A 26830-nucleotide genomic window follows, 5' to 3' on the forward strand; every position below is an offset into this window, starting at 1 on the left:
GAATTCTTGCGGCTGAGAGAAGAAATAGGTGTGACTGGCCATTTTGGTTTCATTGATCCTTAGACATAGTAACAAGACAAGCTAAGGTCTGAAAGGACTGGTTGTGCCAAGCAAGCTGCATGTAGACAGGATGTAGTTGATTCGCTTAAAGAAACAGTCCGTGAGGCACTACTGTGTATTGATACTGATTCCAAGAATGTATAAACACCTAAAATCATGATCATGAAACGTTATAGCTAGACATCTAGTCTGACCTTTTCATTTTACATATTAATAGACAGAATTAAGGTCTGGAAATTTTAACTTTTCCAAGGTGATGGGCAGAGACTGGAATGAGTTTTGGTTACAGTTCAGTGGAAACTAAGTACAAGCAAGGAGCTTGCACATCATTAAGACTTAATGATGGGACTTGAAGTTCTATCAGCTAAAAAGTAGCACCCTGGGAGAGCAGAACTGCAGCCACCAGAAAGCTGTCTATTAAAATGTAAGAGACGACTGTCCAGGCTCTACCTGAGGTGGGATGAACATTGCTTCCGACCTTTGTCTCCACTCATAACTCACCGGGGAGCTTTCTGATTACAAAATTCAAATTCCTAAATGCCCTGAGATTAGAATTGGAGTATACTGGGTGCCGGAGAAAACTATTCTAATTAGCAAAGGCTAATCACTTAAATTGATAAAGTTGAGTTTCTAAAATTATATACTTGAGGACTCTGGATTCATGAAATATATCCCAAGATGATCAGTAATCCTTACTATTTTTTTTTTCCTGTGGAACATTATTAAAAATTTTAGTATATATGTAGCTAGTTTATGATGGGGCAAAAATAATGAATTTATTAATAAATAAACACCACTATAACAAAATGTAATAAAATGTAGTTGTAATGTATTTAATTAATAGGAATATAGTAGTATAATCAGCTATCTAAATGGTTTCTAGGAATTTAAATGTTAATAAGTTACCAACTTACTAACACTTTTCTTAAAATAAAAAGTAAAAGGTTTAATATGTGAAGTGAAGTATCAGATTCCTTTTTTTACCATCTACCACACTCAAAGCAGACACTTTGTTTTCTCTTAAAGGTACCAGCAAGGGTTACTCTGTTGCTGCCAGGAGATCTGGGTTTGGGATAGCCAGACCGAGATCAGATGACTGTTCTGTGTAAATAAGGGTTCTGAGACCGTGGATTCATGAGACTGGGAATCCAGCAAGAGGAAAACATTCACATCTCTATTATAGGAAAATTATTAAAGGTGTTCACTATTTGGAACAAAAGAGAAAAGTAGACAAATTCATGCGTAATCACAACAAAGGCTCTACTAAACACTATGTAAAAACAAACTATAGTCTCAATAATACCAGACAATTTGAGTAGCTTTTGACAAAGGAACAAACATTCTTTCCCAGGACTGTAAGTTCTATGTCAAGTAATATAATGCAGAACAGAGACTGGAACGTTTCATGAAACAGAAGAACTTTCAGGACTTGTTTTTTTCTGAAAGGAAGATATGCCAGGAAAATCTTTACACAATGAAATAGTCTATCTTCATTCTGTTTGAAGTCATGAAAAACACCCAAATTTTGCCCTAGTTTTTTCCCTTTACTTGGAGGCAGATTATAGCGTAGTCTACATGTCAGTGAAAATATATGTGTGGAACACAACTCCTCTTGGAGACAGTGGGGGAGTACCTGATGTTTAGAGAGCCATATACATTGCTGTTTAAGAAACAGTCTTAAGTATTATCACCATCAGTTGAATACATACAATGCCTGACTGGGCTCATTGCTTCCTCAAAGAAGAGACAATTGTGTCAGTGGATTTTTATATGATAACTAGAGGCCCGGTGCACAAATTCATGCAGGGGTGGGGGCCCTCGGAGCTGATTGGAGCCAGGGGAGGTTGGCCGGGGGGAGGGGCCGAGGGAGGATGGCCAGCCACAGGAGGTTGGCTGTGGGAGTGCAAGGGGCAGCTCCTGTGTTGAGCATTTGCTCCCTGGTGGTCAGTGCGTGTCATAGCAATCAGTCTACCGGTCATTTGGTCGTTCAGTCACTTAGGCTTTTATATATATAGAAGATGGGCTAATGAGGGTCCTGTTTAATCCCTGGAATGAATAGAAGTTCAAGACCCTGAAAGTTCTAAATGTGATTTTCAGATTGGCTTACCTAGAGTTCTCTGGAGTAAGCTTTTTTGATGTGAAAACAAAAGATAACAGTCCCTTTCTCAAGAGAATGAGTTTTGATGTAATTATGCTTCTTTAAATGAAGTTTATTGCTTATAGGAGTTACAGGATAGATAGTTTCCACTCTGTAAGTAAGTAGGTCCTGGAATAATGTAGATCAATACTACATTGAACTTCTTACAATTTCTCAACCATATCCTCTTGAACAGTTTTGATTAAGGCATTTGAAATGGCCTGATCACTTTTCAATTTCCTTATTATTTTATTCCTTTATGACACATAAATCACTTTGATTAAAAACATTCATCTGCCCTGGCTGGTTTGGCTTAGTGGATAAAGTGTCGGCCTGCAGACTGAAGGGTCCCAGGTTCGATTTCGGTCAAGGGCACATGCCTGGGTTGCGGGCTCAATCCCCAGTAGGGGGCGTGCAGGAGGCAGCCAGTCGATGATTTTCTCTCATCATTGATGTTTCTATCTCTCTCGCCCTCTCCTTTCCTCTCTGAAATCAATAAAAATATATTTTCAAAAAACACATTCATCTGCATATTCAAGAGGCTTAAAGAACCCAAGTAGATAAACCTTCTGCATGAAATTCTCCTCCTTGGCTTTCTGTGATTGTATACTCTCATGGGTTCCCTTACACCTTTATGACTATTCTTCTCTTGTATACTTTTCTTTTTCAATCCTTTTCTTCTCAGAGTGTTTTAAAATCCCACGCAGCTCTTATCTTTCTATACTGCATACTCTCACATAGAAATTCTATCCATTTTCATGGACTATCAGTAAAGAAGTTCTCAAATCTTGTAACACGGCTTCTGTATTGCCATTGCCTGGCTTAATACCTCTTCTTGCATATTTTACTGGCCTCCTAAGTGCAGAGTAGAGATTCTTTTTCTGCTGTTCCATATTCCTATAATAGCATTAACGCTAAGATGGGCAACAGGTAACCTAAGACTTCAGTTACCTTTGACTTTCCTTCACTTTACTCAGCTGCTAAGTCCTCCCAATTCTATTGACACTTTCTCCCCTTCCTATTCATTTCCCCTGCTACTTCCCTAGTTCAGTTTTTTATTATTTTCTCACCAGATTGGATCTAACAGCAATAACTGGCTTTCACGATCCTGTTCTCCTCTCCCTTTAATTCATCCAAAATGTACTAGTCAGATTAATATTCCTCAAGCATATCTCTGATGATTTCACTCCTTGTTAGAGCAACAGAATGATAGTTTACCATGGCTCAAAAAAATAAAATATTTTGTCAGCAGAACATTTCTTTCTAAAGTGTATTTACCACTTCCCTTCGCCAGCCCCAAATTCCAGTTGTGAAAAAATGTGTATACTTTTTCAATTGAAATAAACTATGAAGTACAAAGAAAGAGAAACAAAATGGGGAAAAGGATCATCACTTGTGGGTGGGTGCATGTTTTCTGACAACTTGTAAGTGTTCTAAGATTTAATATGATGTAAGTTCTTGGAAGGGTGGAGTGGCCACATCAGCTACAGGGGCCATGGACACGTGGTCATGGAATATGGTGAGCAGATGGACAGGGCTGGGTGGAGGAGACCCACCCTGGACTTTTTCAACCAGTTACAGACAAGAAGACAAATGACTACATCTCCTGAACAGGAGCATGTTACTAGTAAATGGATACAGATGAACAGAGCTTCTAGCACAGGGCACGTGAGATAAATATAAGATTAGAGCACACACTTCTGAAACACTCAGTTTTGCTATTTGGAACCACTGAGGAGCTTGTACTTCCAGATTAACCTGGTCAAGGGTATTCAGGCAAGCCCTCAGAGGTCCACAGACCCTTGAAAATAGCAAACTGAAGAATCTTGATTAACTGGCAAAAAGCTGTTTTTATATTAAACATGCTGCTGCCTGTACAGTGCTTTGCTGAAAAATGGAAAAAGCTTTCTATTCATCTACAGCTTTCTATCCCTGCTTATTGTGAATGGAATAAGCTACCTGGATTTTGCAAATCAGGTAACAAAAATTCTGCAAATGCTGGTTAGGAATGGGCCAAATTGTTTAGTTAAACCCTCTTATCTCTGTACTTATGCCAAAAGTAATCTTTGGTTTATTCTATGAATTATAATGAACTCTGAATTCATAGGATCTGAACTTAAAATGTTTTCCTATGAAAAGGTGCATGTTAATTAAAGATAAATGGAGCAAAAAAAAGGAAGGCTAATCAGGACCCCAAACAAAGATGTGAAGAATAACAAAACTCTTGCTACATAAAAGAATGAGTGAAGTTTATTCTCTGTGGTTGCAGTGTTTCTCTTACCTGACAGAATCAATATACAGGTCTCCCCTGCCTTCTAAAACTTTTCATTATGCCCCTTTGCTTTTACCAAAAAAAATGTACATTAGTATGGTAATTGCCTTTTTAATAAAAGCAGAAATCTTTATATTTCATTTATTTAGTGAGAATGAGTGCAACAAGAGTCTTCCCTAAAAGTGAAGTGTGTACTGTAAACTTTCAGAAAGCGGGGTACTCTGCTTTATGCCATTGTGTCTTATGAAGGGTTTCATAGGAACCTTTCCTTTTGGGTAGTGGGGGGAACCTATAATGGTCAACTTTCTGTTGCAGTTGGTAAAGAGGCAATCTTCTAGTGATAGCAAATTTCACAATGTCCCCCAAACTGCCAAGGGTGTTACTGAATGCAGGAGTAACAAATCTAAAGAGCCCTAGCTGGTTTGGCTCAGTGGATAGAGCGTCAGCCTGCGGATGGAAGGGTCCCGGGTTCAAATCCTGTCAAGGGCACATGACTAGGTTGCGTGCAGGAGGCAGCTGATCAATGATTCTCATCATTGATGTTTCTCTCTCTCTCTCCCTCTCCCTTCCTCCCTGAAATCAATAAAAATATATTAAAAAGTCTAAAGAAATCAGAGCAGACTTAACTTATATTCAATGTCCTCAGAGCCATTTCAACAAAACAAAACAAAACAAAGACAAATCACGCAGAACAGTTTTGCTTGCTAATAGTCATTAAGAAGTAAAACCATTTTACTGTGATATATCTGAAATCTCATTATTTCATCAAAACATAATTTTTCTAAATCTTCAGCCTCTATTTGACCTCAAGACTCAATGTAATCATTAGTAATACCAATGCTTTTCAGCTTATCCAGATTAATCCTGCAATTAGGGCCTTATAATTGTAAATGATGAATAATGATGCCATTGTAAAATTTAGCCAAAGTAAATGCTGCACAAAGCAACTTTTCTTCTACATGTTTTCCTCATATATGTGAGGTACTGTAGCATGGCAGTGAGAAGTGGGGTTTCTGGAATTAGATTATTAAGAATTATGTACCAACTCTATCATTTATCAGCTGTGTGATACTAAGCAAATGTTTATTATCTGTGCCTCAGTTTCCTTATCTGTAAAATAAGGGTAATGACAGTACTTACAACTCAAGGTTATTGCATTTTATTTATTTATTTATTTATTTTTAAATATATTTTTTATTGTTTTTTTACAGAGAGGAAGGGAGAGAGATAGAAACATCGATGAGAGAGAAACATCGATCAGCTGCCTCCTGCACATCTCCTACTGGGGATGTGCCCACAACCCAGGTACATGCCCTTGACCAGAATCGAACCCGGAACCTTTCAGTCCGCAGGCCGACGCTCTATCCACTGAGCCAAACCGGTTTCGGCCAGGTTATTGCATTTTAAAAGGTGAAAAGTATACATGGGCAATATCAGTAAATCGCTAGCTATTCTCATTATAGTCATAAATATTAATATATGTGTATCATAGAGTCATTAATATTTTTTGCAACAAAGACTATAAACTTAGCCTAAAATACACAGATATTTTGAACACAATATAATTTTTCTCAGTAAAACATCAAAGCACATAAAACAGCTCACAGGTCACTCAGTAGGTGGCAATATAGTATTAGTTTTAAAATAATGCTTCTTTATTTTTTTGTTAATCTTCACCCAAAGATATTATTTCCATTGATCATTTTAAACAGTGGAAGGTGGGGGGAGGGGAGGAGAGAGAGAGAGAGAGAGAGGTGAGAGAGACACATCGATTGGTTGCCTCCTGCATGAGCCCCAACCAGACTGGGATTGAACATGCAACCCAGGTACATGTCCTTGACTAGGAATCAAACCCATGACCCTTCGATCCATAGGCCAACACTGTAATCACTGAACTACATGGGCCAGAGCAATGCTTCTTTATTTTTAATACTATTTTTTAGAAGCTACAACTAACCATTACATTCAGATGAGCAAGACTTTCCTAAAATTAACTCTATCACATTATTTAGCATCTTATAAGCTTGAATATTATTCTCTCATTCAACAGTTTAGATTATGTCTCAGTCATTGCAAACCTTTTCAACAGGAATGTATTTTCTGTTACTATACTTCAAGATACATATTTTTAGATTTTTCTTCTATAAAACAGATTTATTTATTAAGTATAACAAAAATAAAATTGTTTCTGGATTCCAAAGGAGTTGACATCTCAATACAAATGTGCAGCAGGGACATTCACATGCTGAACATAATTCTGAGAGAGATGTTTATGACTGACTGCACACACGGAAGAGAAGAAAACATCATCAGCAAAGAGAGCCTTACTCTCTGAATTCAATTTATGAAACTCAGGTAGTGTGTGAATTGAGAGAGCAACAGAAAGTGGAATTGCTTGTGAATAACTTCAAATGGAAGAAAGAAGTGGAATCCTTTATCTTTCAGAACATGATGTGGCTTTAATTCTGCTGGAAGGTAGCAAAGGGGTGGTAGGCTGACTAGCAGTGGTGATAGTTCTCATGCTTGTCTGATTCCTAATCTCAGAAGGAGAGCTCTCAATATTTCCATGGCGTCTGCTGGTGGTGTTTTGTAGCTATCTCCTGTTAGATTAAAGAAAAATTCTCTTCTATTCTTAGTTTGCCAAAAGATATATTTTAATCACAAACAAGTGCTGACTTCAATCAATTGCTTTTCTGGTAAGATGATCATTTAACTTTTCCCCTTTATTCTGTCAATGTGGTAAATTCTACTAATTGATTTTCTAATGTTAAATGAACATTGCGTTATTACAACAAACTCAACTGATTTGCAACATCTTATCATTTGGGCATGTTGTTTGGTGAGCTGACAGTAAGAATTTTGGTGTATATGTTCACTGAGATTGCCCAGAAACTTTTCCCTCATAATTTCCTGTTTATGTTTTGATATGATATGAAGGTTATGCTGGCCTCATAAATTAAGTTCAATAGTGTTGCCTGTTTCTGTTTTCTGAAAAGGCGAGATATTTATTCCTTAAACATTTGCTAGAATTAAATAGTTAAACTATCTGTACATGTAGTGGTAGGTTTTAAATTAGAGATTCAACTATTTTTAGTTGTTATGAGATATTCGTAATTTCTGGGTTTTTATTGTGGTCCCAATTTCAGCAGGCTGAATTTTTGTATTATTTTTATCCTAGTAAGCTTATAGAACATAGTTGACAAAAAGCATACATTTATTAGATATATAAGTATTGCTGAAATCTATGTGGATAAGAACTATATTTAATAACTTTATTTAAAACTTGATGTAAGTTATAAAATATCTCAAATAGTTCTTTCTACTTCTTGGTTATTTTGAGTTTATCTTATTAAAATGAACTGCTTTGGGGCATAATTTTCAAAAGCATAACTGTGGTACTAAAAAAACTGAGAATACATTTTGTTTTGAGTTAAAATGAAAAGATGCAGTGGCATTCCTAGTATACTTAACACCTGAAAGAAACAATTTTTAACACCTTTTCCTCTAGATGACAAAAGTATCTTCAGTAATGATGATGAAATGAAACAAATAATTATTATGTCCAGAAAGGAAACGCAGACAGTGACAATTTTCATTTATTAAATTTTGCATGTCAAATAATGCCAATAAAAAATTAGTAAAAACAATAAAAGCAAAGTTTTTAAAAAATCTAAAAATATGTATACCTACATGTTGATTTTCCAGGGTGATGAATAATCCCATTGCAGTTTCTGGCCTTCACTTCTGCAAATTTGTCAATGGCTTTGTTAAACTGATCTTCACATATTCATGGTGGATAGAATCAGGATAGTGAGATGTGTCAATCTATCTTCACTCATAGTTGATTGAAGGACACTTTATTTTCGTCTCAAATGTTTCTTTCACATGAAAAAAACAGATACACAAATGGTTAGGAAAGCTTTAAAATAAAAATGTTTATCAGGAATTCACAAAAATCCCATTTAACTGTAAATCCCAGAAATAACAGTAGCATCCTTGCATTTGCTCTTTGCAATCAGTTCTGATTAGCTTTCAAATGTTTCTGCAGTTGAAACTTTTCCACTAAAATACCTTCACCAGAAAATTTATCATAAATATCTATTATAATTGGGAAAATTCACCAAAGCTTATAAATGGTTGTATATTATTTGAGCTTGCTTCAGGCTCAGTTCATATTTCTAACCCCTGTTGTACTATGGAATCCTGTGTTTCAATATAGATTCAAAATAAACAATTTGAGCACAGTGATTGTGAAAAATGAAGAAACAGAACTTGGCTGCTTATTCTTGAAATAAACATGTGTAGCTGAGTCCAGTGCAGGGGAGTTAGAGTTACTTCCATGTAGAATGCAATGTTTATTAAAGAATAAGCAATAGGGGTGGGAGTGGCTGGGGAGGGGTTGATGGGAGAAAAAGGAGACACATGTAATACTTTAAACAATAAAAAAAGAAATTTAAAAAAAGAATAAGCAATAAAAAACATGGTCATTTTTAGCTTACATATAGTATATTATTAAATTTCAGGCCCGGCCAGCGTGGCTCAGTGGTTAAGGGTCAACTTATGAACCAGGAGGTCAAGGTTCGGTTCAGTTCTTGGACAGGGCACATGCCCAGGTTGATTTATTTCTGAAAATATTAATAAAAAATACAAACTGCATTCCCTTTTTTGCTCCTTCACTAGGCGTGGTTAAATTATTATACTGTGCTTCATTTTTGCTTATCTGCTGTCACTGGCATTGAGTAACACAACTTACTCTGATGTAATGGAGTGGATAACAAACTGATCTATCAAGATTAAAATTTTGGTAAGGCGCACAAACCTCTGAAGTACCGTTTGAGGTACGCCAGGCCTTATCTGACACTTTCAGCGCCCTATCACAAACTGAAGGGTGGTAACTCTGCTCAGTACATGCACATCCTCCCAGGTCTGGAAAGGAAATACCTGGGAAATTTAATTAAAGTTTAAGTGAATCATAATATGAATCCCAATAGACTGCAGCAAATATTAAATTTCTGGTTTGCAGCTTAAAAAATAACTTAAGATACGGTAAAATTCCAATATCGTAAGAATATAGTATTGCATCGATTGTAGTAAATAAAAGAACTGGAAAAACAGCATTAAATATTTTTGTGGGGTTTAAACTAGCCAAAATGACTACACCTTTTAAGGTGTTTATAAGGTGTTTTTTATGCTTCATTGACAAATTTGGCTGAAAGAACCAAACTAGTCTGTCTTAATAGTCACAAAAATAAATGGAATGCCCATTTGCTTCCTGTTTGGTTCTGTTGATGGACTAATGTTCCCTCCTGCGATAGCCATTGAGGATGTTTATATTCTTGACCCCTCACAGGGAAGCAGGAAGGAATCTGAACTCTGAGGACTTGATGTACTTTTGGCTTTGATGTGCTGCTCTGGCCTCTGTGGTGGAAGTGAGCATGCAGAGGGACAGACCTGAACTTGCACTGAAAGCAGCAAAAACGACAATCAGGAGTCTGATGGTTAGCAGTATGTCTCTAAATCAACTGGAATAAGAACATATTTTCTGTAGCAACATACATAATGGTTTCAACTGCCCTCAAAATTAGGCAGATAAAATATACAAAAGAAACAAGGCATTTTCTTAAAAATATGTAAAATAGCCAATGAGGTAGGAAGTATGCACCAATAATGGGCCTACTGACAACAAACTGAAATATTTACCAGGAGCATTTTGGAGTTAAGTATTCCACTAAAGGGGAATCAAAGTATTTAATGGGGGATAGTGGGGAGCAGCAGGCATTTGTATTTTTTTAAATACCAGGTATAATTCTGACATGAAACCAGCATTATGGGCCATGGCTTTGGACACCATTAATTGCTTAATTTAATGCAGTATAACATCATGCTTTAGAGTATGGGTTTTGGAGATAAACAAGTTTGGATCAATTTCCAACTCTGCCCCTTTACTAGCTTCATGAGCATCAGTAAATTACTTAATCTCTCTGTATCTCATTTAATCAATATCTAATGTGTATTTGTTGAGTGCTAGGCTGTGTTCTAGACATATAACAGTGAACAAAATAAATGAAAATTCCTGCCCTTGACTGTCAAACTACAGCAGAAAAGCTGGGGAGGGTTGGAGATCAACCGAAGGACTTGTATGCATGCATATAAGCATAACCAATGGACATAAGACACCGGGGGGGGGGGGGGTAGGGGAGGCTAGGGGAATGTCAAGGGGGGGGTGGGGGAAGGAGACATATGTAATACTCTTTGTAATACTTTAAGCAATAAAACACAATTTTTTTTTTTTAAAAAGAAAATTCCTGCCCTTGTGCCATTTACACTCTAGAGTAAGGATAGTGACAAACGAAAATATAATGGAGTGTGTGAGTGTGAGTGTGTGTGTGTGTGTGTGTGAGTGTGTGTGAGTGTGTGTGTGTGTGTGTGTGTGTGTGTGTGTAGGTAATATAACAATACAGGCGAAATCTGGGATGAGGGGGGAATTGGGAGAAATGTCTGTATTGGATCTTCCAACCTCATAAACTTGTGAAGATTTAACAGAGTTCATACGTAAGGTGCTTGGAACAGTGGCTGGCACATGTTCAGAAAGTGCTATCTGCCATTCTCTTATTGTACCAATGAGGGAATTAGTAACCAGAGAGATGGAAGAATCTTCCCAAGTACATCTAAGAGAGGAGGCAAATCAGGCTCAGGGCTATTCCTACTTGCCCCTTCTCAGCTCACTCCTAGAAGAATTTCAATATGGCGCCAGAAGACAAAGACTAAAACAATGGAACCAGAGCTTGCCTCTTGACACAGATACCTATATCTGAATGTAGTTCTTGTTGGTGCCACATCAGAAGCAAATATTGCTAAATGCAACTTTTGTCATCCCTGAGGACATGGATAAAATAAAGGGCTAAAAGAACTCAACCTGCCTATAACTCAGGCCAACTCCTTAAGCAACTTTGTATTAAAATAGTCTTATGAGGGGCTATCTACTGGTCTCCGTTTATACCATAATAAGTAAACAATGGCTAAGGAAGACTGTAAAAGAACACTATAAAATGCATTTTTGACAAAACTTAATACACTACTACTACTACTAATTATTATTATTTTTAATCTCCCTTAATGCAATAGTACTATCTTGTGAATAAAGAAAATATGTTAATTTCTTGAAATATATTTGGGCCCAAGCAGTATTTTAAAACATTTTTATTGCCAAGTGGAACTTAGAAAACTTACAGGAGACCAGAAATTAGAAAAGCAATAATTGAAGACATCTTTTTGAGAAACTTATTGGGATAAAGTATCTGAGTCAAAGTCCAATGAGATGTCCAAACAATCCTTCTAACTATCAGAATGACTAATATTTGTTTGGGTTATAAGGATTAAGACCATATAATGCGAGTGAGTGAAAATTTATTCCCATGACCCTCAAAACTAAAAACAATTAAATTTGACATTGAGTGCCGAGGCCAGTTTGACTCAGTGGATAGAGCGTCGGCCTGTGGACTGAAAGGTCCCAAGTTCGATTCCGGTCAGGGGCATATACCTTGGTTGCGGGCACATTCCCAGTGGGAGATGTGCAGGAGGCAGCAAATCGATGTTTCTCTCTCATCAATGTTTCTGGCTCTCTGTCTCTCTCCCTTCCTCTCTGTAAAAAATCAATAAAATATATTTAAAAAAAATTTGACATTGAGTAAAGGAAAGAGGAGCGACTAATTTAAACATGTTGCAGAACATTCTAGAACCTATGTGAAAAACATAACTTGCTCTGTTAGTGTCATGCCTTTTGATAACACAGCAAAATCACTTATCTTTATCATGAAAGCATATGGAGCAGAAAAGAAAAAGACAAATCAGTAACTCTGGTTGTAGCATAAGAGATTAAATTGACAGGGGGAAAAATGGGGAAAAGGAAATCATTACGGCAGTGGCTAATAATCTTGGGAACAAAGATAAGTGAAACTTGATGTAAACAGTGAGAAAGTTGCTCCATACCTAGGAGGGCTTTAGTTTACATGTAATTCATTTCTCTATGAATTTTTCCTCTGATTCAGGATATGAGTTAGCATAAGTTACTTCAACTCTACATGCAATTAATTTATTAGAAAATTTATGTGCAGCCTGGCTAGTGTGGCTCAGTGGCTGAGCATCAACCTATGAACTAGGAGGACACAGTTCGATTCCCAATCAGGGCACATGCCCAGGTTATAGGCTCAGTCCTCAGTAGGGGGCATGCAGGAGGCAGCTGATCAATGATTCTATCTCATCATGACATTTCTATCCCTCTATCTCTCCTTCCTCTCTCTGAAATAAAAAAAAAAAAAACCTTTAAAAAAATTGATGTGCAAAGCATTTAAATATACATCAACAATAAGTGTGGGTAAATATATGGAGAAAAGGGATCTCTTATGCACTGTTGGGTTGGACTGTAAATTGGTGCAGCCACTATGGAAAACAGTATGGAGGTTCCTCAAAAAATTAAAAATAGAACTATTATATGACCCAGGAACTCCACTTCTGGGTATTTATCTGAAGAAATCCAAAACACTAATTTGAAAAGTTATATGTACTTCTATGTTCATTGTAGCATTACTCATAATAACCAAGATATAAAAGCAGCTTAAGTGTCCATTGATAGACAAATGGATACAGAAGATGTGGTTCATATATACAATAGAATATTACTTGGCCATATAAAAGAATTAAATCTTAACATTTGCAACAGCATGGATGGACCTAGAGGGTATTATGCTAAGTGAAATAAGTCAGTCAGAGAAAGACAAATACCATATGATTTCACTCATATGTGGAATTGAAAGAACAAAATAAATGAACAAACAAAACAGAAACAGACTCACAGTACAGAGAATAGACTGAAGGTTGCCAGAAGGGAGGGCTGGGTGAAAACGGGGAAGGGATTAAGCAGTACAGATTGGTAGTTACAAAGCAGTCATAGGGGTGTAAAGTACAGCATAGGGAATATAGTCAACAATATTAAAATGCCTATACATGATGCCAGGTGGATACTTGAAATATCGAGGGGTTCACTTTATAAAGTATATGCTTGTCTACCCACTATGATGTACACATGAAATTAATACAAACTAATGTTGATTGTAAACTGTAACTGAAAAATAAAATGTAAATTTAAAATAAAATCTGTGTTACGACCTTAGTGATCTCAGGCTGAGAGTGACTTTAGAGATTATCTAGTTCAAGCCTTGATTTTGCAGAAGAAATGACAGAACTGAGAGGAAATGTGGAATTCCAGGGATTACGTGGTTAGTAATAAGAGGACAAACTTTTTTTTTTAAGAACAGTCCATTGATATTTAGAGAGAGAGGAAGAGAGAGAGAGAGAAAGAGAGAAAGAGAGAGAGAGAGAGAGAGAGAGAGAGAGAGAGAGAGAGAGAGAGAGAGAGAGAGAAAGAGAACAGAAACATCGATGTGAGAAACAACGATTCCCTGCCTCCTGCACCAGGAATAGAACCAGCAACCTTTTGGTGCACGGGATGATGCCCAACCAACTAAGCTACACCGGCCAAGGCACGGCAGTATTTTTTATTTTTTCAGCTTTGATGTACATAATACATCAATGGAGAACGCAGCTAGGCCTTAAAAGATAAAAGGGATTTGACAGAAAAGTAAAGCACATAGCTGCTGCCCTCAGGGTTCACTCCCCAGTGGGAGAGAAAGACAGCAACCAATTAAAAGACAGAGTCCTAATAGATTACCTCTAAGCAAGGTGCAGGGAATACACAGAGGAGGTGCATTAGTCTGCATGGGCTGCCATAACAAAATACCACAGACTGCACGGCTTGACCAACAGAAGTGCATTCTCTCAGCTCGGGAGCTCGGGAAATTAAGGAGCAAGATGCCAGCAGATTAGGTCCCTGGCGAGAACTCTTTTCCTGGTGTCTCTTCTTATAAGGCTCCCACTCTCATGACCTCAAGTAACCCTAATTACCTCCCAAAGGTTCCATCTCCAAATACTATCACATTGGAGGCTAGGGCTTCAACATAATTTCAGGGAACACAGACATTCAGTGCATAACAGGAGAAAAGTGTTCACTCCACCTACAGTACAGGAGCGTATTGCAGACGAAGTGACTCCTGAGCTGGGTCTCAAAGCAGGTGTAGGAGCTCACCAGTGGAGGGGCAGTGGGAGCACACCTTGTAGAGAGAACAGCAGGAACAAAATGCAGGAGGAGGGATGAATGGAGAGCATTTCAGCATAGACAGAATAAGGAGTACCTATAGGGAAAAAGTAATTTGAGACCAGATTATAAGAAGTCCCTGAGCATGATGCTGAGGAGATTAAAATCTCTTCATATGGGCAGTGGGAAGTTGGTAAAATTGTGTGTGTGCTATAATAAAGTTTGTTGTGTGGGTAACAGTAATACAAGTTTAATATTTGAAAACTGAAATTAAAAAATTTAACGTTGAAATGAGTAAAAGTTACAGGAAGATTGCAAGAATAGCCCTAACCGGTTTGGCTCAGTGGATAGAGCGTCGGCCTGCGGACTGAAGGGTCCCAGGTTCGATTCCGGTCAAGGGCATGTACCTTGGTTGCGGGCACATCCCCAGTGGGGAGTGTGCAGGAGGCAGCTGATTGGTGTTTCTCTCTCATCAATGTTTCTAACACTCTATCCCTCTCCCTTCCTCTCTGTAAAAAATCAATAAAATATATTTTTTAAAAAATAGTACAAAGAACTCCTGTATATTCTTTACCCAAGTTTACCAATTATTACTATTTTGCCACATTTGTTTCATTATTATTTTTCTTTCTTTGTATAACATATATATTATTTAGACATGTGGAAATAGGCATATATAGATATGCATGTGTGTGTATGCACACATACACAAATATATACACACGTGTATACATATACATGTATACACACACACATATTTTTTCCTGAAGGATAAACCCATCTTCCATTTGTCTTTCTATCTCCTAGCTGAGCCCTGAACACGCAGACACTTAATAAAGATTGAAGACTAACAACCATGTCAGAGTAGCTTACGCAAAAGGCCAGGGGTAGCCAAATTTCCTTCTGGGAAGATGAGCGGCGGGAAGACTCTGGGGATTTCCCAGCAGAATTGAGGAGCCTTTGAGTCAGAAAACCAGAGCAGCTCCTCCCCTGCTGCTGAGAATCAGCCAAACAAGTATTAACAGGGTGCCAGAAGCACAGTAACTCTTCGTACCAGGTCCACAATCCCTCATCCAGAATTTCCAAATCCAAAAACACTCTGAAAGTATGTTTGTATCTCATTTGGTAGCAAAACCTGCCCGGAAATAATCCTGAGCCTTTTGATGGTGTTTGTTTAACCCACTCTCTGAATTTTCATACATTTCACTGCATGACTAGCAATGTGTTTGATAACAAGGGTTTCCTCAGGACTCACTGGGGATAATAATTAATTCAGGGTATATCATGCCTGTATCCCCTTTCTAAAATCTGGATTTCAAATTCATGGGAATGTAAAGATTTCAGATAAGGAAATATGGAAGTGTATTTAAAAAGTGGGGGTAAATACTTTGCAACTTAGACTGGGGCCTTTAATGAACATTTCTCCCATGAAAATGTGAGTGGAGCTCAAAGAAGACCCCACAGGCTTTGGCACCCTATATCTGGAACTACTCAAGGGGGCCTTCATTTCACCTGTTTTGACTCATGCTCCTCATTTATGCATCTTTGGTTCTTTGCTTGATTCTGTCCCTCAGCAACCACTACAGGCCTGGCTCACCATTTAATTTAAAGCCTTCACTCTTCTTCAGGATATGGTTTTTGCTATTTGATCTCTGGCCTTCCTGAACCATACTTCCACTAAGAAAAGGGCTTACCAGCTCCTCTCTCCCATCAGCCCTGCTCCACCCTCACTGTGCTGTGCCATATGGGACTTATCACCTGCATCTGTCGCCTGCTGTCCTGACTGGAACACTGGGAGGTGGGATGTGTGTGCAAAACCGAATCAGACCACCCAGCCATTCAACTATCCAGTTGGTCACTTGTTGGATCATTTATTCATTTAAGAAATATATACTAAAATGTCTACAACTGCCAGATGCTTTTCTAATACCTAAAGTACAGCAATAAACAGACATATTTGATGTCATCATTTAATTAACAATCTAACAAGGGAAACAAATATTAAATAAATAATTACAATTGTAGTACCTGCTACAAATGGGGATGCAGAGTATAATGAAAGGGTATAAGGAGGAGAAAGGGGCCTAGTTGGGCATAGAGGCTCCAGAAAGTCTTTCCTGAGGAAGTGACTTTTGAGTTAAGGTGAGAAAAATGAGTAGGAGAAAGCTGGGGAGCAAGGTGAAAAGGGAGAGTGGGGCAGGGAGTATAGAGGTGAGGGAAGGTGGAGATGGGGAGAATTTCAGGCAAAACAAACTACATAATAAGGACCCAAGGCAGGAAAGAACTTGGCCAAAATGTGGAAGTGAAAGCCATAACTGTGGCTAGAGGGGTGAGGGGAGAGAGGGAGAGGGAGAGAGAGAGAGAGAGAGAGAGAGAGAGAGAGAGAGAGAGAGAGAGAGAGAGAAACCTGAGGTGTTTTACCCTTTGTAACAGCATGGAGGGACCTGGAGAGTAATGCTAAGAGAAATAAGCCAGTCAGAGAAAGACAAGTATCACATGATCTCACTCATATGTGGAATCTAATGAAAAAAAAAACACAAAAAAACCTGACAAAATAGAAACAGATTCACAGATACAAAGAACAGACTGACAGCTGTCTGTCTGGAGGGAAGAAGGTTGGGGCCAGGGTGAAAAAGGTGAAGGGATTAAGCAAAAAAAAAACCAAACCCGTACAGACACAGACAACAGTATGGTGACCACAAGAGGGAAAGGGGAGTGGGGGAGGTAGAAGACGGTATTGGGGGGGGGGGGATAAATGGTGATACAAGAAGACTTAATTGGGGTGGTGAACACACAATATAATATACAGATGATGTATTATAGAATTGTACATCTGAAACCTATATAATTTTATTTACCGAAGTCACCCCAATAAGTTCAATTAAAAGAAAGAGTAAATGTATGAAGAACTGAATAAAATAGTTCTTCCCTCTTAGGACACATAGATATCTGATAAAAGAGGTAACACAGAAGCACACCAAATGGGCATGACCCTGGGCAGGACTGGGTCTCCCTGCTCCTGCCGGGGTCCAACCCCAGCGGGTCCAGGGGTCCCCAAAGGTGTGGACGGAGTCGGCGAAGAAGGAGTGACATGGAGACCGCGTTCAGTTGATCAGCAGCCTAGCCAGGATCTCCAGCCAAGTTCTGGTCTGGATCCAGCGAAGTTCTGTTTAGTATCTCCAGCCAGGTTCTGTGTCCATGTTCTCTTGCTAGGTTCTCCAGCCAGGTTCTCCAGGTTCTCCAGCCAGGTTCTGTAGCCATGTTCCCTCACTAGGTTCTCCAGCCAGGTTCTGTCCAGGTTCTCCAGCCAGGTTCAGTCACCAGGTTCTAGTCAGGTTCTCTTGCCAATTTCTGTAGTCAGGTTCAGTCCAGAATCTTTTGCCATGTTCTCTCGCTAGGTTCTGAGGCTAGTTTCTGTCCAGGATCTTTTGCCATGTTCTCTCCAGCGAAGTTCTTCAGTCCCTAGAGAACGTTCTGTGTAGGTTCTGTGCCTAGGTTCTGTCTCTCTCTCTGTCTCCTAAGTTCTGTCTGCTGTTGTCTTGTTTCAACTGTATTTATACCAGTTGATTCCAATCCTATCAATCTCTATTACAAAGGTTAGGGCGTTTCTTATCTCCATTCCAGGGAGTAAAGATTATGTAGCTTAAGCATGATTATTCGTAGTTAAAGTGATTAATTACCCGCCTGGCACTTAGTTAAGGGATTTTATTCCCTCCCTAACTTCAGGGGAAAATCCCTACTTGGGGAAACAACCTTTCTCAGAGAGGCGACCTTGGTTAAAACACATAATGCCAAGAAGGTGAGCAAACATATTAAGAACAGTATGCCATATATGCCAGGTCCCTTGAAACAGCAAGCATGGACCGGCTCCCGGCAAATTCCCCCTTTTTTATTTTTTTAAAAGCGGGCATTAAAAAGAAAAACCTGAAATGCTCTCTTGTATCCATTTTAAGAGTAGGATTGGCGCTTTCTGCTTTTACCTGAGTCCTGATCTATCACCTCAGGGAGAGCTTGCCAATCCTGCACTTTCCTGGGGTAGAAAGGCTGCAGTGGGGTTAAGGATAAGGCTCCTTGGGCCCACCTTCTCCCATGCCTCTACATTTACCTTTCCGGCACCTTTCCTTCCTCAGAAAAGCATGGACATATTTCTTGTATAAAATGTTCCATCTGACTGGGAGCAACCTTAATTCCTCTGCTAGCAAGCATATGTGTTAAAAGATCAATACAGAGTCTTATTTCTTTAGACTCAGTATGGCACATCTTCTCAATCTAAGAATCAATACAGAGTCTTCTTTCTTTGGACTCAGTATGGCACATCTTCTCAATCTGAGTTCTGTACTATCCACCTTCTTACCCTACTTATCCTCTGTAGGGGGGTCTGCAGTACCCTGGTGGAGTCCTATCCGTCCCGAGTGTGGGGTGCTTACCTAGGGGTCCCTGTTCGAGCGCCAAATGCCGGGGTCCAACCCCATCAGGTCCAGGGGTCCCCAAAGGTGTGGACGGAGTCGGCGAAGAAGGAATGACACGGAGGCAGTGTTCAGTTGATCATCATAGCCGGGTTCTCTTGTCAGGGTCTCCTGCCAAGTTCTGGTCTGGATCTCCAGCAAAGTTCTGGTCTGGATCTCCAGAGAGGTTCTGCTCTGGATCTCCAGCCAGGTTCTGTGTCCATGGTCTCTTGCTAGGTTCTCCAGCCAGGTTCTCCAGGTTCTCCAGCCAGGTTCTGTAGCCATGTTCCCTCGCTAGGTTCTCCAGCCAGGTTCTGTCCAGGTTCTCCAGCTAGGTTCAGTCACCAGGTTCTAGTCAGGTTCTCTTGCCAATTTCTGTAGTCAGGTTCAGTCCAGGATCTTTTGCCATGTTCTCTCCAGCGAAGTTCTTCTGTCTCTAGAGAATGTTCTGTGTAGGTTCTGAGCCTAGGTTCTGTCTCTCTCTCTGTCTCCTAAGTTCTGTCTGCTGTTGTCTTGTTTCAACTGTATTTATACCAGTTGATTCCAATCCTATCAATCTCTATTACAAAGGTTAGGGCGTTTCTTATCTCCATTCCAGGGAGTAAAGATTATGTAGCTTAAGCATGATTATTCGTAGTTAAAGTGATTAATTACCCGCCTGGCACTTAGTTAAGGGATTTTATTCCCTCCCTAACTTCAGGGGAAAATCCCTACTTGGGGAAACAACCTTTCTCAGAGAGGCGACCTTGGTTAAAACACATAATGCCAAGAAGGTGAGCAAACATATTAAGAACAGTATGCCATATATGCCAGGTCCCTTGAAACAGCAAGCATGGACCGGCTCCCGGCATCGCTCCACATGGGTTAGGCCAGGGCTTCCAGAAAGGACTGCCATCTCCTGCCGGGGTCCAGCCCCAGCGGGTCCAGGGGTCCCCAAAGGTGTGGACGGAGTCAGCGAAGAAGGAATGACAAGGAGGCAGCGTTCAGTTGATCAGCAGCTTAGCCAGGATCTCCAGCCAAGTTCTGGTCTCGATCTCCAGAGAGGTTCTGCTTAGGATCTCCAGCCAGGTTCTGTGTCCATGGTCTCTTGCTAGGTTCTCCAGCCAGGTTCTCCAGGTTCTCCAGCCAGGTTCAGTCACCAGGTTCTAGTCAGGTTCTCTTGCCAATTTCTGTAGTCAGGTTCAGTCCAGGATCTTTTGCCATGTTCTCTCCAGCGAAGTTCTTCTGTCTGTAGGTTCTGTGTAGGTGCTGTCTTCTTTCTTTCTCCTAAGTTCTGTGTCTTGCTGTCTTATTACATCTGTATTTATACCAGTTGATTTTAATCCTGTCAATCTCTATTACAAAGGTTAGGGCGTTTCTTATCTCCATTCCAGGGAGTAAAGATTATGTAGCTTAAGCATGATTGTTCATAGTTAAAGTGATTAATTACCCGCCTGGCACTTAGTTGAGGGGTTTTATTCCCTCCCTAACTTCAGGGAAAAATTCCTACCTGGGGAAACAACCTTTCTCGGAGAGGTGACCTTGGTTAAAACACACAGCGCTAAGGGGAGCAAACATATTAAGAACAGTATGCTATATATGCCAGGTCCCTTGAAACAGCAAGGATGGACCGGCTCCCGGCAATCTCCAGGAAGGACAAAGAATCAAGGCTCCGTTCCAGGTGGATCCCCAGGACAGCCTTTCACTTCCAACGGACGAGCCTACCCCAAAAAATGTTTCTCTCTCCCCACCCCCCACCCCCTGCTCATACATACACTCACTCCAAAACCTTTCAGCCTGACTCCTTCAGGAGTCCAACCAGCATTCTACAATCAAAGAATGCTCCATCTCTTTGGACTTTCCTCCCTATTTTGTTTGTTTGTTTGTTTGAATAGTGTGTGAATAAAAATCACAGTTGAAATGATTTCATCTTTAACTCTGATGTTCATAAATGTTCATCATTTAAACTCTTAAGATGGCCATGGAGTTTGCATTAGGAATCATAATCATGTGTTATCATATATAAATGACTTCACTCAGAGCAGAATTTACTCTGGCTTACTTCCATACTCCAAGACTTTTATGCTGCCGGCAGTGATTAGGAACACTGCTGGAATTCATTCTTGAACAGAACTTTTCCTGAACTGAAACTCTATACTAAAAAGCAGTGAAGAAAACTTGTTACCATTCATTTGTTTTGGACTTAGATTCAAAGGGTGGGAGGAATGGGGGAAGGACAATAGTTCTTTGACACTAGCAATAGTAAGTTAGTAGAAGGCCAAAACTCTTTTCATTAGACTTAATAGCCTGAGGCAGAATAGTCAGGAAAACAATTATGCAAAGTAAGTCTTTAGCAGGAGCGAAAAGATATGATATACTCTTCAAGCATATTAAGCCATTGCTAAATATTATACTTGATCCCTCGAAGTTATAAAAATTTCCAGCTCCTCACTAGATGTAAAAGTTTACTAAAAAGAGTGGTAAAAGTATATATTCAGAAGCTAAAGGAACTGGTACATTTGAAGTTGGGCTTTTTTCTTTTATTTTGATGTTTGTATGAAAATAATATTCAATATGAAAGGAAATGAGTACCACTAAGGATTGTTTTGTATTTCAAAAATAGCAACAGCTGCCTAAATGTACAACTTGCAACTTACTATTCAAACATAATTCTGGGTTGGTGGGTGGGAAGAGATTAGCCAAAGAACTTGTTAGCATATATGTATAACCCATGGACACAGACAATAGTGTGGTGAAGGCCTGGATGTGTGTGTGTGGGGGGGTGGGGGGGGGGGTAGATGTGGGTTAGAAGAGGTCAAGGAGGAAAATAGGGAGATATCTGTAACACTTTCAACAATAAAGATTTTTTTAAAAACACACAAAAAAAACATAATTCTATTATTTCCAATTGTTCCTCTAATTGTGACTCTGGAATCCAAAGGACTACAAGTACAAATTTAGTAGGTTAGTCCTGAATAAAGTCTCTTTTTGGAAGATGTAACGGTCTGATTTCTCTTTATTCTCTTAATACTGTACACATTTTTCTAATAAAAAAATTACACTTTTTTTTTCTGGACTAAGATTTATGAATAATTGCCAAAATTTTAAAAATGGTTTGAACAAAAGCAAATTATTAGCAGACTGGGAGTTTTTATAATTCCACAATTATATTTCCATCTAATATTTCTTGCCCATCGCCAAAACACTAGCACTCTCAGAAAACAGCAATGTTAAGTAACTTTCTTTTAGACCATACTAATTTTACTTTCTCAACTTCAATTCACAGTATATTGTGGAATCACCCATTTCAACATTAATAAGGGTTAAAGGTGCGTTCTGAAATATTATCTTGGACCTCTTAGCTGAGTTTTGTTCAAGTTTTGGAGATCCTATTTGGTACAAGTTGAGTCAGAGAAACCTCCCTCATCTCTATCTCTGTGTCTATTGCTATCCCTTACTATCTCTGTCTCTATATATCAGCATCTATCCCTAATCTTTAACTAGACCTAAACGTTTTTGGATTATGTTCTCTCTGCTTAAAATGTCTCATAACTCATTTAGGAAAAAGGAAGCAACCCACCCACATTCTAAAGCAGGGGTCCTCAAACTACGGCCCGCGGGCCACATGCAAATACCAATATTGTATTTGTTCCCGTTTTGTCTTTTTACTTCAAAATAAGATATGTGCAGTGTGCATAGGAATTTGTTCATAGTTTTTTTTTAAACTATAGTCCGGCCCTCCAACGATCTGAGGGACAGTGATCTGGCCCCCTGTTTAAAATGTTTGAGGACCCCTGTTCTAAAGTAACTTAACCACAAGCTGCTGAGGCTTCTGCATTAACTAAAAGACTTAATGCTGTAGAAAATCCCCCAAGTAAAAGCCATAGCATCCCCAGAAAATGAAAGCTGCTTATACTTTTAGTTTGTTTGTTTCTTCTTCCTAAAAATCTTCAATGGCCCGATCAGTTATAAAAGTCCATCCAGAACTCGAGTTAATATATATTTGTAACTCTCTGTTTATCTCTATTGACCTCTCCACTACTCACAAATGTGGCACAAATTTCTTTTGCTTTTTCTTTCTCACTCTGTTTGCCATTAAAACCAGGAATTCAAGAATGAGGATGTTCTGAAGGGCAGACTTCACAAAAACTGACCTAACTTGGCTTATACTCTTAAAGATGTTGGCCCCAAGTAGCCAAATATATTTTAGTCAATTAGTTGTAAGATTTATGAGCTCAAATTCTATGAAACTCAAAATCAAGGAATAACTTTTTTAATTCAAACAGCCTTTCAGGATGAGTTTAGCTACATTTCTAGTTTACCATGCCTTTGGGGCATTTTGTTCCTTAATAGCTTTCTACTAAACTCATAATAACAGATAATGTTTAATTAGCTCAGATTATTCTTAACACCAATAGAGAACATGCTTTTTATCCCTCAATATTCAGTCCTCTCTCCTTCCCCTAGAATTTTAGTTGAGCACAAAACCACATTAGCTAGAGACTAATTTCTCTCTGCCTCCTTTGCAAACCAAGTTTTGCCACTGGCATGTGAGTAGATATGACTATAGAATTCTTAGGTCACATTAGGGAACTGCTTGCCTTCACTTCTTTTCCAATATTTATTACTTAACAACATTTAATAATTATTACCTACTTTATGCAAACTGATACCATCCTGGGAATAGAAAAGCTAGTAAAAATTGTCCTCACGATCAACTTATTTCCAAACTACCAGGGTAAAGTAAAATAAATTCATAAGTAACTCAAAACAAGGTAAAACAAAACAAGTAATCACAATAGATGTACAAACAATGCCCAAAGGTTCAAAAAAGAGAATACTACATATAGACTGAGATATCAAAAATATTTTATTCGCGAGTTAAATGATTGAGAAGGCTGTGAATGAATACACAGAGTGGGAGAGGATGGCTCCTCTTCCCCTGGGCCACCTCTCACACTGCAGAAAAAGTCAAAAACTTCCTGTGAGTTTGGACACAGGAACTAAGTCAGCTAACAGTATTGCATGAGAAAATGTGTTAAATGCTTTACATGTTTAGCTTTCAATAGCAGCTGTAACAAATGACCACAGCTAAGTAGTTTCAGACAACACAAACTTAATATCTTAAGAGTTTTGGAAATCAGAAGTCCAAAATGCATTTCACTTGGCTAAACTAAAAAAGTCAGCAGGGCTGCATTCCTTTCTGAAAATTCCAGGGGAAAATCCATTTCCTTGCCCTTTCCAGTTTCCAGAGGTTGTTCAACATCCCTTGGCTAGTGGCTTCTTCTATCTTCAAAGCAAGCAATGCTGGTAGAATTCTTTCCACATTGCATTACTCTGACCTCTTCTGCATCCCTCTTCCACTTTAAAAAGGCCCTTATAATTACATTGGGCCCACCCAGATAATTCAGAAAAATCTTCCTCTCTCAAAGTCAGCTGACTGGCAACCTTAATTCCATCTTCATATTAGGTAGATGATATGCTAAGTGGGAAGGATGCAGATTGCCTCTCTCTTCTCAGAGTGAGTTAGAATTATTTCCAAATTGGACTTCATGTATTTCCTGATAACAAACCTTTGTTTTCAAGACTTCTTTCTCAATGTAAACAGTAAAAACTAATGAAATATTCAGTTGTTACAGCTCTTTTATCCTTAAGTTCATTCATCAGCAAATTAAATCTCTGAACTTCAAGTTTGAGAAGCTGGAAAAGCTGTTAAGTTAGAAATAACAGCAGTAGCAGAAGGTATTATTTCTTAAATCTGTCCCACATTTAATAAATGCTTCCACTGAGGGCACTTGTCTCATATAAGCCATATGCTCTGTTTAGCTTAATGGCTGTTTCAGTTAGCCTTCACTGTAGAAACATTCCATCAATGCAACCAGCAGTGCACAAGAATCTCCTGTGTGCCAGGCACTGAAGATGTGAACCCTGGAAAAAGAATTTATCAGGAAAGAGACAGCAGTCCTTGAGTTCCCCCATTATTGTCAAAGATTTCAAGAAATCAGAAAAAAAAAAAAAAAGAAATCAGAAAAGCAATAGGGAGTAGTAGAAAGAGCTTTGAGGGCAGGCAAACCAAGTTCATATCCACATTCCATAACTTACTAGCTATATAACTTTTGGCAAGTCATTTGACCTCTCTGAAATTTCCTATCTTTACAGCAAAGTGAATTCTGTTAATTCTACCTATGTCATGAGATGATTTCTATTAATGATCAAATGAATGAATGGTGGTCTCTTTCTAAATCAACCTTTCCCACATTTTTAAAAACAGATGTGCATAGAATGGTTTGCTTACAAACCCAAGGAAGTTGTAATATAGTCTTAGAGCCAAAGAATTCACAAGGCAGAGTTCTCAGCTAATGGATGAAGTGTTATGACAACCAAAGTATCAAGTTAGATAACATAATAAGAACTTTACAGATTGAATTAATTTTCAAGTAGAAAGTAGTAAATGACTTTGATGAAACCTGGCTTCAAACCAGAGAGCTGTTTTGTTCTTTTTTATCACGAAATTCTGGTTGTTCTAAAAAGGTTCCTTGACCTTAGGACTGTATTCACACACAAAAATTTACTGATATTTCTGTAAGATTATATATTAGCTCTGGAGTTTTATTTTATTTTAGTTTAGTTTCTGGAGTTTTAATGAACACGACAACACAAATTCTTAACACTGTTAAAAAGTAGCTACTCATCTAAACTTCATACTATCTACAAAATGGAAGGCACATTTTCTCGTATGAAATTTCTTATCCTCAGGATTTTGAGATGCTTTCAAATATAAAAGTCATGTTTATTAAATGGCTTGACTGTCAATTTTTGGTATTGTACCAAACAAATAACTATGATTCACAGTGACTTTTAAAAATCTATGTAGCCCGGCCAGCATGGCTCACTGGTTGAGTGTCAACCTATGAACCAGGACGTCAAGGCACATGCCTGGGGTTGCAGGCTTGATCCTCAGTATGGAGCATGCAGGAGGCAGCCAATCAATGATTCTCTCTCATCACTAATGTTTCTCTCTCTCTCTCTCTCTCTCTCTCTCTCTCTCTCTTCTCTCATCCTTCCTCTCTGAAATCAATAACAATGTATTAAAAAATAAAAATCTATGGAATTATTTTCATTGTTTCACATACATTATTTTATCTTATCTTAAATTATTCTACCTTATTAAAAACACATTAAGAGCTTGTTCCACCAAGCGTACATTTATTGATTATCTAAATGACTAATGAAATTATATAAAATTTTCAACTAATACTTCCTGCATTTGATTCATTTAACTTCCTCTCTATGAAGGGTAATGGCTCAAACACATTTGCAAATTATTTTAAATCTATAAGCTTTATAATACAGAAATAAAACATCTGGACTATCTATTTGATATTATGTGAGCCAGTTCTAATATACTTAATCCTAATTATAAACACAAACAATTTTTGCAAAATAAAAAAAATATGCTAGCTGAAACATAAACTTTCATGAGTAATGTTTTCGTTAATACTTTCATAAAATAATGGCTGGCTACCTCAGTGGTACGGCACTTTCGGTCTGGCAAGCCCTCTTTTTCTACCACCTGAAGAAACTATGTGTCTAGAACAGCACTGTCCAATAGAACTTTCTGCCGTGATGAAATGCTATAAGCTACCCAGTACAGTAGCCAATAGCAAGATGTTGCTACTGAGCACTTGAAATGCAGGTAGTGTGATGGATGAACTGAAATTTTCATTTTATTTATTTTAATTAATTTGAATTTAAATAGCCACATGTAGCTAATGGCCACTATATTG

At 38.5% G+C, this 26830-nt stretch overlaps 1 long non-coding RNA gene across 1 annotated transcript in view; it reads right to left on the minus strand.

Moving 5' to 3' along the window:
• LOC308520951 overlaps positions 1-26830 on the minus strand; it is a 61667-nt gene that overhangs the window by 17699 nt on the left and 17138 nt on the right. Inside the window, exon 2 of the long non-coding RNA XR_013996122.1 lies at positions 8160-8347. This is a non-coding gene — a long non-coding RNA (uncharacterized lncRNA). The remainder of the gene's footprint in view (positions 1-8159; positions 8348-26830) is intronic.

This window comes from Myotis nattereri, assembly GCF_964212035.1.
Source record: "Myotis nattereri genome assembly, chromosome: 6".
In the NCBI taxonomy this organism is placed as follows: domain Eukaryota; kingdom Metazoa; phylum Chordata; class Mammalia; order Chiroptera; family Vespertilionidae; genus Myotis; species Myotis nattereri.